At 40.6% G+C, this 16,748-nt stretch overlaps 1 protein-coding gene across 7 annotated transcripts in view; it reads left to right on the forward strand.

Moving 5' to 3' along the window:
* Positions 1-774: 774 nt before the first annotated feature.
* Positions 775-16,748, forward strand: part of CDON (cell adhesion associated, oncogene regulated) — a 109,706-nt gene continuing 93,732 nt past the window's right edge. Inside the window, exons 1-2 of one of the 7 annotated variants that reach the window (XM_053595432.1) lie at positions 1,136-1,417; positions 4,607-4,683. The gene's annotated coding sequence lies outside the window, so the exon portion shown is untranslated. Of the gene's footprint in view, positions 825-1,134; positions 1,418-4,606; positions 4,684-7,385; positions 7,549-16,748 lie in introns of those variants that run through there. The other 6 variants (XM_053595428.1, XM_053595430.1, XM_053595433.1 and 3 more) reach the window with 6 other exon arrangements.

Raw genomic sequence — 16,748 nt, forward strand, 5'->3', positions numbered from 1 at the left:
ATTCCATTCATACAAAACTCTCATTTCAGTTATATCTTCTATGTTTACCGGTGGTCTTTTTTTCCTGCATGAAAAATTATTTACTACATGTTAATGACATATAGATTCTTGGTCTGAATAAGTAAAAAATGGAACAATGGTGAAAAAACTAGAAGTTAAGAGTGCATTTTTCCCCCTCCTACACTTACTTTCAGGGGCTTTCACAGAACCCCCGGATCTAGCTAAAGCAGAAAGCTGTCCGCTTGACCACCAGCACGCCTTCGAAGTGTTTCTTTGAACTTCTCCTGAAGTTCAGTACTAAGTATTTATGAACTTCAGGTATCATTAGGGCTCCTTTTGTAATTAAACTAACAGTAAGTAATGATGATGTTGGTTTTAAAAAAATGAAGTGATAATGATATTTATGTAGCTGTTACAGTCCTCGAATGCCCACTGAGTGGCAGGTGCTTTTCCCAAAGTTATCATGTTCATGCTTTACAACAATCTTTTAAATAGAAATTATTTTTTCTTTTTTCTGTTTGAGTTCAGTGAGATCAGGTAACTTGGAGCAGGTTCAACTGACAAGCTGGGAAGACTCTGGGGCCAAAGGCCGCGCTAGTCCCCGGGGCGACCCTGCGCCTCCCCCAGGGTGAGCTGTTAGCGGCTTCCTGGAGCGTGCGCGCGGGTGCGGATTGGGGAGCCGAAAGTTCGCACAAGCGCGGGACTCGCGGAGAGCCCAGGCTGGGCGCGAGGGGCGCGGCCTGGGCGGGGCGCGGGGACGTGCGGACCGTCCACGGACCGGCCAGAAATGTCGCCTCTCCCGGGGAGGCGAAGGTAAGAGGGAGGTGAGTGCCGCGCTATGGGGTCTCTGTGGCTCGCTGAGGCCGCTTGTCCTCACCCGTCCTTCACAGGACGGCGGCCTCGCCCGTGCTACCGGGTGGCCGTCTGTCGCGCATGCAGTGTCGAAGAAGGTCCAGCAAAGGCGTCCCCCGTCCGCAGGTTGGTACGGCCCGGCCCTGCCGCTGACCTGGCAGGCTGCGCGCGCACCCTCGCGGGCGCCGCCTCCTCCTCCTCACGCCTCAGGTCCGCTCTGTGCCCGCCGGGTTGCGCGCCCGCGCGTCTAGAAAGGGAGGAGCGCGGCCGCGGGGACGCGCTCGGCTGACCCCGCCCCCAGCTCCCCTCCCCCTGAGCCCCCGTGCCCGGCTCGCGCCGCTCGGAGCCGGGAGGCTGGAGACCCCGCGCCCGCCCCCGCGCCCCCGCCCCCGCCGGCGTGCGAGGCGCCGCGCGCTCCTGCCGCCCTGCCCCGCGCATGGAGGGGCCCGTTCGGATCGCTGCCGCCGCCGCCGCCGCCGCCAGCGCGCGGGGGATGACCTGGGGGTGGCTTTCGGAGCCGGCTGCCGTGCAGGAGGTCTGGAGGCTTAGCCAGCCCCGCGGAGAGGTGTGGAGGGGTCCCGCGGCGGGGGCGGCGGCTGCGGCTTGGGAGCGGGCGGCGGGGTCTGGGGCTGGATGCTGAGGGATACCCAACCCGGAGCTGCGACGTTCGCCTGCTCTGGGACTCGGAGCGCCTCGTGCGAGGAGGCGGGAGCGGTGTCAGTGACGCGGTGAGGTCTCCCCGACGGCGGGGCGCTGGGCAGGTGGGGCGCCGGGCGTCTGTGCGTTTTCCCGGGGAGCCAGCTCCCGGCCTCTGCACCTCAGTCCCCGCGGAGCGCCCGCAGGAGACAGTTGATTTATCTTTGGGGAGAAGCGGGCGAAATCTGCACAATGTATCTTTCTCTGCCTTCCCAGACTCAGTGACTTCCCAGCCCCAGGGAGTGTATTTTTCCTTCTGCGCTGTAAAGGTTGCTGTGGCTTGCATTGTCATTTGCTAAATACGTTGCAGCTCGCTATTTATTTCAGTCTGCAGCTTCCAGACCTTTGTTGCTTTCTCTCTGCATCTAGGAATTTCAGTAATAAATCACCGAGGAGGATAGACTCTCTTTCCCATACCTTTATTGTCCTGCTTAACCCCACCAAATCAGCTGGGAGGATCTCCAAAAGAGCTCTCTACGGAATGCCTGTCCTTCCTGGCCAGGACGACAGAGGGTGGCAGGTGCTTTTAAGGGCAGGCTGTTTTCCAGTTGAGACCTAGAAGTTAGAGAATCTCATTAACAGAGAGTCAGCCTTTGTGTCTCAAATCAGACACCTTGCAAAGCAGGAGTTTGGACTGAAAGGTAACAGATTTATTCTCAGGCCTATCCCAGTGAAGATGAAAGAGAGCAAATCAGTTAATTCTGATTCCATGCCTCGATGCTACTGTAAGCTTCACATTTCTAGCTAAAACTTTGCCATACTTAAAGGGGTCAGTCTCCAAAGAGGGTGGGGAGGAGCTTGGGGAATAAAATGAGCTTATTCTTAGTATAATTCCAAGTATTCAATTACATTTCATGTATTTTTTTCCTTCTGGTATTCTGTATTTAGCTGAAAATGTGGAGATAAGTTCGACTTTTAGGATAAGATGAAAGAAAACCTTCTGGGAAGGTTTTCAGATTTTCTCAGAAAATTTCTGGGAATTATAATTTAGTGCTTAACTAGAAAGCATTCTCAGGCACCCAGACAGGCACCAAATACTGTAGTTTCTGTTATGCACATGTTGACATAAACTGCCTCATACTTAAAGTTATATGAGAAGGATGGAGAAAACCTGTTTCATTTTGTAAAGACTTGCCCTGGGTGTGTGTTTGGCAGTGTGTAGAACAGAAACATTTATATTTCTATTAAAAAACACACAAATGTTATTGTTTAACTTTTCATGCAAAAACTCGGATATAGTGTTTGGGAAATCTGTCTTTGTTTGACTAGTCAACCAGGAAAATCAGTTACTGGAGGTACCTCGCTGTTTTCCTAGCAGCTCACTGGGGATGCTTTGATTGATTGCTGTGGTTCTCATCAACCTCCTCTTTCTTGCAAAGTACTTAAACAGCTCTGACGCTCAAGCCTTCAAGTACAAAGAGCCTTTAGGACTTAGAGCATACTGATCTAGCTTGTGTAGGTGGGCTTCTAAATCTGTCTAATTTCTTGCCTTCTTTGCAGGTAGTTTGACTTTGTAGGAATGGAATTCAGTTCTCTTAGAATAGCACTTTCCTCCCCAGATCATCAGGACATGTGTGGAAGGCTGCATGTGGGAATTCCTGTCACAGGGCTCTGCTCTAAAGAGGTTAGGTGAAATTTGTCGGCTAGTTCTCATGCTTTGCTCATATTTTTCCACTTTGCATTTATGCTTTCATGAATTTGCAGACAATTTCATTTGTGGTTTTGTCAAAGTATAAGTTGAAGTGAAATTTTTGTTCTCTAGAAATGTTTCTTTTGTGAATATGTAGAGTTTAGGCAATAAAACTAGTGATTGTTTCTAAGTAAAATGCTAGGGAAATGATTTCAGGAATTAAACATCATCTTAGTGAAATCAGGGAGGGGATCGGAAGTAAAAAGTAATAACTTGAAAAATTTGTCCTTTTACTGTATAATTATACTAGCGAACACGTTGTGGTCTGCATTGTTACTAGGTAGAAGTGCAGAATCAGACAACACATTAGTAGATGACTTGCCTACCCAGTAGTCTTTCTTTAGATAAATGAACTTACTACTTAATACAAACTAATTAGATTAGAAGCAGAATGTGGAATCTGTTTGCTAAATATATTGCTTTGAAGGACTTGCTTTAATAGTGTTTTTTCAATTGATAATTTATTCAATAAATTTTGTTAACCTCAATCAGTATGTTTTATGGTTTTTGTTTAAATTTTAATTTTGTATGTAAACATTCCATGTGATAAATTTTTGTTGTGTATTTGGCACTAATTCACTTTCAAAAGCATGGGACGGAGGGCTTTATTTGATTCTTTCCTGTTAAAATTAAGGGATTGTGTGTGGAATATACTGAATGTCACTTCAAAAATATTGGATTACAATTAAATGAAAAACGTGGTTTGTTGGTTTTTTTTCTTTTAATCCTTCAAGTTTTCCCTCATTGTTTGTGCTCTTTCCTCCACTGTCAGGCTTAAAACATACAGTATCATTGTCATCTGTCCCCTGAATAATGGTCCTGAGGTGATATTATTAATGTGGCTTTTTAAAATCAAACTAATTATACTTGCCTAAAAGAGCCACATGTGTGCGATTCTAGCTGCCTGGTGCCTTTTGAGAGCCCTGGAGACAAGCTAGTGAATAGAGCTGAAAATTCATTCTGTATTTGATTAAATGGAACAGACTTGCTGCTCCTTACCCCAGCAGGGGCTGTGAGATCTCTTGATCCCCGAAGCGGCTCCAAGACCCTGGGAATTCCATTAGCGAGCACCTGAGGAATTTCTGCCCTGCAGTGCCTTTTTTGTGTGTGTGTGTGTGTGTGTGTGTGTGTGTGTGTGTGTGCGCGCGCGCGCGCGCAAGTGCACACGCACAGAGCGAGTGGAGCAGGGTGGGGTTGGGGGGACTAGGGGCAGAGAGAAGGCTACATTGGAGGACTCCATATGTTAGCAGATCTAAAATCATGACATGACTTACCAGCTTATCTTGTAGCAGAAAAGCCCAACCCAAAGGCACATTCCTAGTCCAGACTTTATTACATGCAGGACTGTGCTGTGTTCTAACTCTGCAGTGAACTCCGGTGTGAGTCCAGAAAGTCATTTCTCTGCTTTCCTTCTGAAGCACAAGTATATACATGTTGCAGACTTGGTGAGTTTTCTTTCAGTGATCTTTTGATAAATATGTAAAATTGTCTTACAGTTTAGCTTTCCATAGGAGCTGATGTATTTTAATTTTTTTTAACTGAGAGCAAAATTAGACTTTTATGTGAAGCAAATTGTTCTGCAGAGATGAAATGCTTGTTTGAATAGGCAGATTTTACTCTTTTGATATGATTTTTACTATGCTTTTGTTACATCATTATTATTAATGAATTTAAATTCATTTAGGGGAATTATTTCTTTTCTGTTGTCTTTTTAAGAATTCTGATTTCTAGCATTTTTGAGAGATTGATTAGCACACAATCTAGCATTTCTGAAATTTAGACAATCTAAATTTCAAATCTACTTGAAATTTATTATCAAGTAAATGAAAATACGTGTGCCAAAAACATTCTGTAAAATCTTTGAAGTAGAATTTTTGAGAAACATTTGTGTATCTTCCTTTCCCTGTCCCTGCCCCAGATAATTTTTGGGTATAAACGTTTTTTTTTCAGAATACTAGCCCAGTTTTTTTTCTTGTATGATTTTCAAAGAAGACCAGTTCTGAATTTTGGATGGTGTGGTTAATTGGTTTTCATCTTCAGAGAATGTAAATTCCAGTGCTCATCGTTCTCCCCGAGTGCAGAGTACAGTTGTGTGCTAGTTGGGTTTCTTGATGTGTATTGTCCTTGATTAAAGTCACGTTTTGTGTAGAGCGCAGCTCTTCCCATCCTGTACCCAGGTAGTCCTCTGCCACTCTCCTTACAATGGTGTTTAGAATGAGGAAGCCTTTTTGTGAATTTGTTTAATTTTTTTCCACCATAATCCTGGGCATGGTGGTTTATAGCCACCATGGTTTATAGTGGCATCCTACTAGTTAGCATCCTGGTTTATAGCCATTTACCTGCTTTGCTGCGTGATGTATTTTGATGCCCAGAGATAGTAAAAAACTACTTCAAAGCCCATTTTGTTTTGCCACATATCAGTTGGAATGTGAGAAGGGACTTCAGTTCTTGAGAGCCAGTGATGTGCCTTTTAATCTTAATTGAGAAAAAATAGACTATGTAATTAAATTTAGGTTACATTTTCTGCTTATGTTTTGTTGCTTGGCACACTGTGGTTGATTTTTTTTTTTTTTCCTCCCCCTGTGGTTGATTTTATTTTCAGATTGCCCTAATGCAAACAGAAAATGGAGAAGTTGACATAGAGCTTGCTTTTCAGCTATTCTTTTTATAGGCCAACTCACCTCTTGTTATTTATATGAGCTTGGGCAATGATCTTGACCTAAGCCTTGGATTTTTTATCTGTAATATGGGGATTAAACACAGTAGTATCTCTTACCACCATTGTGGGGATTAGATGATACAATGAGAGTGAAGTGCTTGGCATATAGTAAAACCTCTATAAATGTCAGTTGCTGTTAATTTTTTTAACTCCTCTTGTACATGTTAGTATGTTACTTTAATCCCAAAGTGATTTCTTTGAAGTACTCCATAATGAGGAATTCCTGGAAGTTAGTAATAGTGTGGGCATGTGTTACTGCTGTAGTTTTCAATTGCTAGTCTTCTTAAATTTATAATTAAAACTTAAGAGGCATTTAGAAATAATGTTTTACATTGTTTTCCAGTTGAGGTGTAACAATGTAATATTTGGGAGTGTATAGCTAATGTACAGAGAATATCTGGCTGTTACACATACAGGTACTTAACTGTGGTAACCACCACTCAGATCAAGATATGGAATATTTCCTCTGCCATAGAGTACTAATTCATGGTTGTAGAGTCTCTTAGTTCATTTTATCGGTACATTGAATACATGGTCATTGGGAGAAAAAAGAAAATAATAAACCTCATTTTTCTACATAAAAATGGGTTGAAGGTAATATAATTGCCTTTAGTCACAGTTACATAAACCAAATCTTTTGGTAATTGTATTCGTTAGGAGAGAAGGAAGGACCTTAAAACGGGGAAAAAGAACCATCGAAGGTAGTTTATATCCTTCATGCTTAAGGTTAAATGCCATAGTCAGTATTTAGAATTGTGCAGAAATAACCATCAGCCCAGCATTAGTGTAATATTCATGGTGAGTTCAAAGTGAAACAGTGTAATTTTTTTTTTTTTAAATAAAGTCCACCAAAAAGGGAATGAAATATAGCTAGGCAGTTACACTGCAGGAAGATTTTTGAAGAATGGGACCAAACACACCAGGAAGTGTTTTGGCTGCTGACCTTACCAGTAGTTTCAGCCAGGCTACGCCTGCACATTCCAAGTCTCATCTGTATTGTTAGGGTTCCCTGATACGCTGCATAGCACTTAACTTCACAAACAGTGAGACAAGATGATTCAGCATATGAACTGGAAGTTTTTTTGTTTTACTTTGTTTTATATTTTGGAGGGGACACTGGCTAATGTTAACAGCTTGTATCTCCTGTTTTAGGAAGCATTGAAGATTTTCTGGTCGTGCTCTTTGAACACGCTGGCTGCCTTTCTGTCAGGAGGCATTGTGTTTTTCAGCATTTATAATTTTATTAAATTTTACTATTCATAGCTCTTTGACACAAGGTCATTCTTCACATATAGTAGGACTAGGTTCTCCTGGACTCCAGAGGGGCAGATTGTCCCCTTTGCTTCTTGAAGCAGACCACCAGTGGCTGGGCTTTCTTTGGGGTGGGGAGAGTTGAAATAGTGATGTGTGATTCATCTTTGGCTCTAGAGGGGCACCCAGATGCAGATTATGTCTCAGAAGAAAGAACTATCTGACAAATAGAGCTGCCTCGTGGGAGAAAATGCTGTTTTGAAGTGACGTGAGCTTCTTATTGCTGGATGAGTTTCAGTGGCATTTGCAAAGGACGGCACGGAAGGAATCTCTTCCCTGGGTGAGAGATTGGACCAAAAGATCTCTAAGGGCCTGTGTAGTACCAGGGTTCCATGAAATATGCTTTATAGTGTGTCTGGTCTACATACCCACTGTATAAATGATTTTGGACGGAAAAATATGTTGAAGTTCCAAACAGCCATTGGATAAATGCATTTTTTCCAGATCAACCCCAGGTTAAAGTTGGTGACCATCTTCACTTGTTGGCACTTTTTCACTTCAAATGTAATTCTAAGTTTATCACTAACAAGTAAATGTGAAATACGCTTTCTTGATTACTTAAAATAGGGACTTCTCCCATCTTCTAAGTGTATCAGTATCAGGAATGATAAAACCTCACAGGTGTAGTATATGACACCTTTTCATATAGGTACACTTCTGAGAACTTACTTGAATCCATCTTTGCCCAGTTATCATTCACTTCTACAATAAATTAGTTGTAAACATTAATAAATGCTTTTCTTGTCTTTCTCACCCGGATTTTTCTACCCTTGAATTTCAAGAGAGTGAAATAACTCACGTAAGCAGAGTAAGGGCAATATTAGTGACTTACCCAAGCAGCAAAACCATATTTAGGATATTTTCTGGTACCCATAGATATTTAAGTGTATATACAACTTGTAGTAGTACTTTATATTAATACTTACATTTTTTAATTTAAATTATTTTAAATAAAAATTTTTTAATTTATTTTTATGATTGTGAGGGGACTATAGTGTCTTGAATTGCCAAAATAGTATTCTCTCTATTTTACAAAGCAGAGAAGTACATTGAGTTTTTACCCTTTTATATTTATATATGCACATGAGCACCATCTTTGTCCTCCCTATAACTTATAAGCAGATTTCCTTTATCTCTTCTCTGTTACCATTTCTTACCCCTCCATCCTCCTTTTCAAACCTTGGAAGATGGACAAAAAGGAGATTCAGAAGATGAGAAGGAAACATGCCTTTAATAAGTCCAGCTTAAACTGCCACTAAGTCATCCCCCTGCCTCCAGTGTTGGTTTCCCCCTTTTAAATCATCCATTTTGGCCGGGCGTGGTGGCTCACGCCTGTAGTCCCAGCGCTGTGGGAGGCCGAGGCGGGTGGATTGCCTGAGCTCAGAGGTTCAAAACCCATATGAGCAGCAGTCAGCCAGAGTAAGACCCCGTCTCTACCAACAACATCAAAAAAAAAAAACAGCCAGCACCGCAGGAGAAGGAAGAAAATCACCAGAAAAGGAGTACTTCAAACAAACATGAACAAGCACACTGAAATTAAAAATAAAAAAAAATTAAAAAAAAAATTAAATCATCCATTTTTCTGTATTTTGCCAGTGTAATGATTTTCCTAAAACGTAAATCCAATTACATGACTGCTCTCCTTAAAATCCTTCAAAGTCCTTGAATCTCCGACTCCTGAAAGCTCAGGTCTTTATTTTTTAAATTTATTTTTATTTATTTTTTTGAGACATAGGCTTACTTTCTTGCCCAGGTAGAGTACCCTGGCCTCATAGCTCACAGCAACCTCAAACTCTTGGGCTCAAGTGATCCTATTGCATCAGCCTCCCAGGTAGCTGGGACTAAAGGCGCCTGCCATAATGCCTGGCTATTTTTAGAGATACGGTCTCGCTCTTGCTCAGGCTGGTCTCAAATTCCTGAGCTCAAGCAGTCCACCTGCCTTGGCCTCCCAGAGTGCTAGGATGACAGACACGAGTCAGCACGCCAGGCCCTAAAGCTCAGGTCTTTAATAGGATGTACAGGGTGTTTACTATGGTGTCATAATTGCATATATGTCTATCTTATTCTTTAAGGACAATGTGATTTTCCCCTATACATATGTGGTCAGCCTATCCACTGCTTTCTTTGCACTCTGCCCAGTAAGTCCTAACCACTCAGATGTCCTGAATGGCATTGATGTGCATTTAAATTTCTTGGTGGGAGGATATTAAAGTGCATATTCTGATTCAGTAAGTCTCTGTAGAGCCTAAAATTCTCCCTTCTGACAAGTTTCCAAATGATGTGATGAGCAGGGTGAAGAAGCTTAAGTAGGAAGGTGCTTATATAATAATAATTATCATCATAATAAACTATCTTCTTAGAACCATGAATGCTTTCAACACACAATTTTGCTCTTAAAAATCCAACGAAATCAGTGATTCTCTATGTCTAGTTTAGGGGGCAATACCACAGCTTCAGATTTGGTGAAAGAAAGTTTTAGATGAAGAAACAAATAGTGAAATGTTGGAGATGCTAAGACATCCATTCTGATATTATCACTAGAGTATTTGCCAAATATTTTGAATATTTGAACAGTTTTATATATTTAAAATGTATAAATTTATTCTGTGCTATGCCATTCAGTGCTTAGAGAGCTGAAGTCACATTTGTCTGTGTTTTGAGTTCAGGGATTCTTCTGGGTATCTAGGGACTAAAAAATTCATTCTGGCTTCCCTTTCTTGCCAGGGAAATTTCTAGCTTTTTATGGTGTCAGAATAAAAGTAATTAGTATTTTTTATTTTACTATAATTTGATATATGTTCAGTGAATAATTGTATACACTGCCTGGTTGGAAATAAAATTGGCAAGAGGGATAAAATACTACTTCTATCAGGTCCTGAAATTACTGTAGTGACATCAGAATTTGTCAGTCTCTTTTATTCCAATAAAAAGAAAAACATCACAAGCTTGGGAATAAGACATTTTTCTTGCCCACTTAATTCGGCTTCCTTTCACGATTTGGCCTCAGGATGTGTATACAAGAAAATAACATTAAATAACAGATAATAAGAATTGGGGAGTGAACATACTGGACTGGACATACTGTTTACCACTCACCTCTATTTTAGTAATTCAAATGTTTTCTCTTAACGTTGGTGATGATGAGAGTGTTAGAAGATAAGAGGAAGCCTTGTTTATGAAGTAGGGTTAAACCTAATAATTTGGCTTGATGTTCCAAAGCTCACAGTATATTGAAAACATTTGATTATTGGCTTATAAGATGGTCATGGAGGATGGATGTCTGAAGGTATTTATGTGATAGTACTGTTTTATAGGAGAGGTGCTCTGTATAAAAACCTCAGTGAAATAATATCAGATTACCAGTAAAAGCAGTTTGATTTGATGTTGCATTTTCTCCTTTCCATCTCAGGCTGGATGCTTGTGTTGTAAAATCAGATTTTTAGATGATACCATGATTTAATGACAACACACATACTGGGATTTCAGTTTGGTGTCCACGTCACATGATCAGTAAACCTTGGGACTGCTAAATTTTAAGGAGATATTTTTATAGTTCTTAATAGATTATTAAACTCCTGAGTAGGACCACTTTGGAATTTTACTACTCTGTTGTACCTGTGATTTATCTTGTTGGTGCATTTTACTTGATCACCAATGATCAAGTTGGTGAGTTATTTTAGTTATTTTATTGTTTCTTTCATTAAATTTTGTATATTCATCCATAATGAAATGGCAAATTTTCTTCAATAGTAATTAGAATTATAGAGAAGTTCTGCTGAGGTGCTTCTGGTTGATCAAAGTATATCAAAGTATATATATATTTTTTTTTTTTTGCAGTTTTTGGCCAGGGTTGGGTTTGAACCCACCACCTCCGGCATATGGGGCCAGCACCCTACTCCTTTGAGCCATAGGTGCCGCCCGATCAAAGTATATTTTGAATCTAATTCAACATTCAGTTGTCCTTTGGTACCCATGGGGGGTTGGGTCTAGGGCACCCCTTGCACTGCCCTCACCACTGGGCAAATAGCAAAATCCCTGGATGCTCAAGTCCCTTGTATGAAATGTGACAGTGTTTGCGTACAGCCTGTGCACGTCCTCCTGTACACTTGAAATCACCTCTAGATTACTTGTAATGTCTAACACAATGTAAGTGCTATGCAAATAGTCATTATACTGTATTTTTAAATTTGTATTTTTTTATTTTTTCCTCCCAGAATATTTTTGATTTGCAGTTGGTTGAATCTGCAGATGTGCAGCCATGGACATGGAGTGTTGGCTGTATATACCACTACTTGGCATAATTTCAAGTCCTGTTACAATCTGATTAGAATTGTTTTCTAAATTAGCACTTTGATTTCTATTTATTGAAAATTACTAGAAATTTTCGTAGTATGAATTCTTCTTTGAGGTTACAACAAAAATAAACCAATTTAACTTTTACCCTGAATTCACTTTAGTCACCATGTTTTAAATTATTTTGTATTTTAGTTGGATTTCTCTCTTCAAAGAAATTGCACTAGTCATGTTTTGACTGTAGACCTATGTAGGTGCTTTGTATAATTTTCCTCATACATTTTAGAGCAAAAGTGTTGTTTTTTTTTAAACTCACGTCTTGTGGCTAACGAAAGCCAATTTTGAGTCATAACACTAGTTGTTAACTGTGGTCTCCTATTAGGCTAGCGGACACAATTGTCATTACTTGTTATTTCTTTTGTGTTTGAGGGTGTATTTTAAAAGAGCTCTTGTCATAGTGGTTAGGTCTTAACAATAATTTCACATTTGTTACTCTGAGGGCAGCCATGGTGGGGGGTTTAATTATGTAATATAGCTTCTGCAGAGATTTGGTAGCAGTGCTTTGTGGCTTCAGATCAATTTTAGCTCAGGGATCTGACTGACCTTATCTTGTTAAAGTTAATAAGGTTCTGTAGCTAACTGCCAAGTGGTTTCTAAATAAGAACCTTGGTAGATCCAGGCTAATACATGTCCCTCCCCCCCCCCAAAAAAAGAATAATACCAAAAATCATTTTAAAGAAGCACTGTCAGTGTTTTACTTGTTATTGTGGTGTTTCTCTCCCAGATAGGTAGATTATTAGGGAAAAGATAAGGAAGCGAATAGCTCCGTACAGCAGAAACTTTAAAGGTGGTAAGATTCATGTTTTCTGTAGCTAGCCGTGTATGTACACAGGACACTTAATTAGCTGTGATTGTTGTTGTCAGCAGGCCCTGGGATCAAATTAACAGGCACCACATCTCACATGCGACAGGCCTTCCACTCAAGAATGAGAAATTGAGTTTTGTATTTTCCATTTGTGCAAGGCAATAAAGTGAGACTCTGTCTCTACAAAAAAAAAAAAAAAAGAATTCTTTTTTCTTTGTTTTGAAATGTAAGTTTCCTGGAGAAAAGTTCTTTTAAGTTTAGTAGACAGACAAAGTCCCTGTTTGCTTGTTAAGAGTTCTTTCATGGAGCAATACCCCGTTTCCCCGAAAATAAGTTTAAGGTGTGCTCCCAAAGATGTGCTAGGTCTTATGTTCAGGGGATGTCTTATTTTTGGGGAAACAGGGTACTAGCCTCTTTGCTTCTGATTCACCTGGAGTACACTGCATGTGAACCTGGGCAATTTAACAATAAATAATATAGTGCCAGAGGAGCCAAGTATGGCTTTCAGAGAGCAAGGCCCTGGTCTGTTGGGTGCCCTGCAGCCTCCAGGGGACTGGAAAGGACACTCCTAACGGAGTCTGGGTGAGGCCTGGGTGGAGCTACAGCACCCTGTCCCCCGTGCTCCTGTGGGGAGGGGCAGCTGTTTCAGCACTTACAATTCTGATTTTGTGGTTCTTTTTATTTCATATATATATAATAATTTCATTCTTCCTTGTGATTCTTATAGTGATCAAGGCCTCATTTCCTAAATAACTTTTATGGAGGCCTTTGTGCTTTGCAGAGTATTTTGCAGGTTTTTTTCCTTTTTTTTTTTTTTTAACTATTGACAAGAAGTAGGAGATTGTAATATTCTTGTGAGAATGAAAATCATGAAGGCAATACATAATTGAACATTGGTATCAGACATAAAAGTTATAATCATGTTCAAATTTAGGTGTCCTGGCTTGGCGCCCATAGCTCAGTGGTTATGGTGCTGGCCACATAACTGAGGCTAGTGGATTCAAACCCAGCCCAGGCCAGCTAAAACAGCAATGACAACTGCAACAAAAAAAGAGCCAGGCATTGTGGCGGGCGCCTGTAGTCCTAGCTACTGGGGAGGCTGAGGCAAGAGAATCACTTGAGCCTAAGAGTTTGAGGTTGCTGTGAGCTGTGATGCCAGGGCACTTTACCCAGGGCAACATAGTGAGACTCTGTCTCAAAAACAAACAAACAAACAAAAAACAACAAAGTTAGGTGTTCTTTAAAATCTCTTTGTTGGAAAAGGGTGTTGTTTGACAGCTTAGTCTTTTGTTTTAGGTTTATTTTAGGTTATAATTACACAGTTGTGTGTGCCTAGGAATAGATTGAAATAGTTAAATTCTAGGGTTTTGTTTTGTTCTGTCTCTGACATTTCTGAACCACAAACTCTGTGTTCTAGAGTCTATTCCCACCTAATGGAAAGCATTGAAGTAAATTTTGTTTCAGATAAAATTGACTGCCCGGTGTCTTATTTTTTTGAACTTTTTCCTCTAAGGAAGTCATTTTGTCTTCTCCCTAGCCACTAGAATCCTTATTTTTTTACCTCTTCCTTTTACAGAAGATAGGATACTTGGATACCTAGAAATTCCTTTATAGTATATCCCAGCTAATTTTGAAGCTTTAGTCATTTCCAATTATATATAAGGAAGTAAGCATAGAGGACATTTTAGAAATGAAGCTCATTTTACATTTGTGTCTTTGGCTGTGGAATGAATATAAAATCTAAATTGATAGGCTCTTTCTTTTATTTTCATAGTTGTTCCAAGATGCTCCTGTATCTAAAACAAAACATGGCAGATGGTATTTCTTAGAATGAAAAACCTAATTTTGTTTGGAAATTAATTAATATGTTGGAATATGAGATAAAGCTTTGCAGTTTTAAGTGATTCTTGTACCATTGCTTTTGTGAATTGTTAGCTATTTCTGTTTTGTTTTATGCCACTGCATAATGTAGGCTAAAACAAGTGTTAATGCTAAAGCATTTTAATAACTAGTTTGTGTAACTTTAGTGTAGATTATAACACTTACTAAATGTTTAATGGAATAGTTTAAAAATGATTTTTAGGGATCATCTTGAGAAGGAGAGAAAAATACATGTTCTTAAGCTGTGGTTTGCCCCTCCTTTTTTGGAGAGAAGGCCAAGATGTGATAGCAGCTCCCAGGGAGAGGTGTGAGGCTGTTTATTTTCACTCTGGAGATGTATATACTACAGAAGGAAAGCTCTGGCCTTGCTTCGCCTAAGCAAGTCATTACTTATCTGCAATCCGGCAAGCAGTTTGATGAAGGTTGACAGAACTCACATAATATCAGAACCAGGCCCTCGTAATGATTGATGAGGCTTGTCTGTAAGTTTCTTTTTTTTTAACCAGAAGAAAAAACTGAACAAGAATTAATACTTCTTCAGATCTCTAATTGCCAAGTATAAAGCAAATCTGTAATGTAGTTTTAACTATAGTAAGTATTATGTATTAATTTGCATGTTATTATTTAGGTTATAATTAAATGAATTAAAAATAACAATATTTTTAGGTCTTCAGGTTAACTCCGCTTTTGAGTAATTAAATTGTTCATTTTGAGATCATGTTTTCCATCTTAACACCTTTAACATGGATTTCTTTGATACTATACTTTTTTTTTTTTTTTTTTGAGAAAGAGTCTCACTCTGTCACCCTGGGTAGAGTGCCATGGCGTCATCATAGCTTAGAGCAACCTCAAACTCTTGGGCTCAACCGATCCTCCTGCCTCAGCCTCCCTAGCAGCTGAGACCACAGGCGCCTGCCACAATGCCTGGCTATTTTTCTATTTTTAGTAGAGACGAGGTCTCACTGTTGCTCAGGTTGGTCTCGAATTCCTGAGTGAAGAGTGTTGGCATGAGGAATAAAAGGCTTGACACAGAGTCTGTGCTGGGGGACTGAGGAGCTTAGGGAGGAGTCCTCTTGAGCAAACCTTGGGTATTTGTTATCATAAAACAGGAAGAAGTAGGGACAAAAGCTGCTCATCAGACATCAGCACTGATAAGGAGGACTTGGAGAAGTTCAGGTGGAATGACTCCACCTTTGCTTTTGCAAAACCACAGACCTTGAGCATGGCCTTAGCCTCCAGAGTCAAGAGGCCTTTGGAATCTAGAGAAGCTTTACCATAACCATTACCAGGCCTAGTATTGCCACACCTGACAATAAATATTCTCTCTTAGAGAGAATCATCATTTTTTTGCCCTCCTGCACGTACACAACTCACACGCCATTCTTGTGACTCTTTAGGTCTCTCAAGCAGAAAGCGAGCCTGTTATCAAAGTCAGGGCACAATTTTCCTTACACTGAGCTCAAGCAATACACCAGCCTTGGTCTCCCAGAGTGCTGGGATTATATGTGTGAGCCACCATCCCTAGCCCTCTTGCTCCAGTTTTTAATTTTGCTACTTTCCTCCCTTCTCCTTCTGCATTTCCACAAACTCAATATAAACATACTTCAGTTGAATACCAGGAAAGTAAAATTTATTTTATGAGCGATGTACTTCATACCCAGTCTTACTGACATGTTCTTAAAAGCAAGTGGTAACTGTTGTTGGAACACTGCTAACTTTTCTGTTAATAATTTTCCCCTAAAGTAAAAATGTTGTCCTCTATGGGAAATCCCAGTGCTTTCTAGAATTTTTGTGTATATACTTAAATACTGAACGGGATTGTATGTCTGTTCTTTCAGATTTTCTGGTTTTCTTTTGGGCTTACTTGTGGCCAGAGCAGAAAAACACTTAGCCGGGATTGGTGGCATTACAGACCCTCAGTAAGTGCTGTCCCTAGGGTGTTTCAGAAAGAGAAATAGAGTTGAAGTGAGATCATGGCGTGCAGTGTTTGACTGAGATAGACCAGCATGCACACAGTCAGCCCCACCCACTGCTCCCCTGTTTGGTTTCTGGCTAGCTATAAGTACAGTAGAGAAGTTGTCCTCAACTGATCATTAAATGTTGAGACTTAGTGGAAGGAGATCCAAAAAACTGGAGCCAAAGGAGATATGGAATCAGAACATGCCAGGTGGTGGGCTATCATCCCTCTCTTCAGCTGGGCTTTGCCTTTTAGTTTTCAGCAGTGACAGTAGTAATGTATCAGGAAGGAGATGCTGGTCTTAAAATTAAAAAATATAGGGCGGCGCCTGTGGCTCAGTGAGTAGGGCGCCGGCCCCATATGCTGAGGGTGGCGGGTTCAAACCCAGCCCTGGCCAAACTGCAACAAAAAAATAGCCGGGCGTAGTGGCAGGTGCCTGTAGTCCCAGCTGCTCGGGAGGCTGAGGCAAGAGAATTGCGTAAGC

This window comes from Nycticebus coucang, chromosome 6 (genome assembly GCF_027406575.1).
Source record: "Nycticebus coucang isolate mNycCou1 chromosome 6, mNycCou1.pri, whole genome shotgun sequence".
Taxonomy (NCBI): domain Eukaryota; kingdom Metazoa; phylum Chordata; class Mammalia; order Primates; family Lorisidae; genus Nycticebus; species Nycticebus coucang.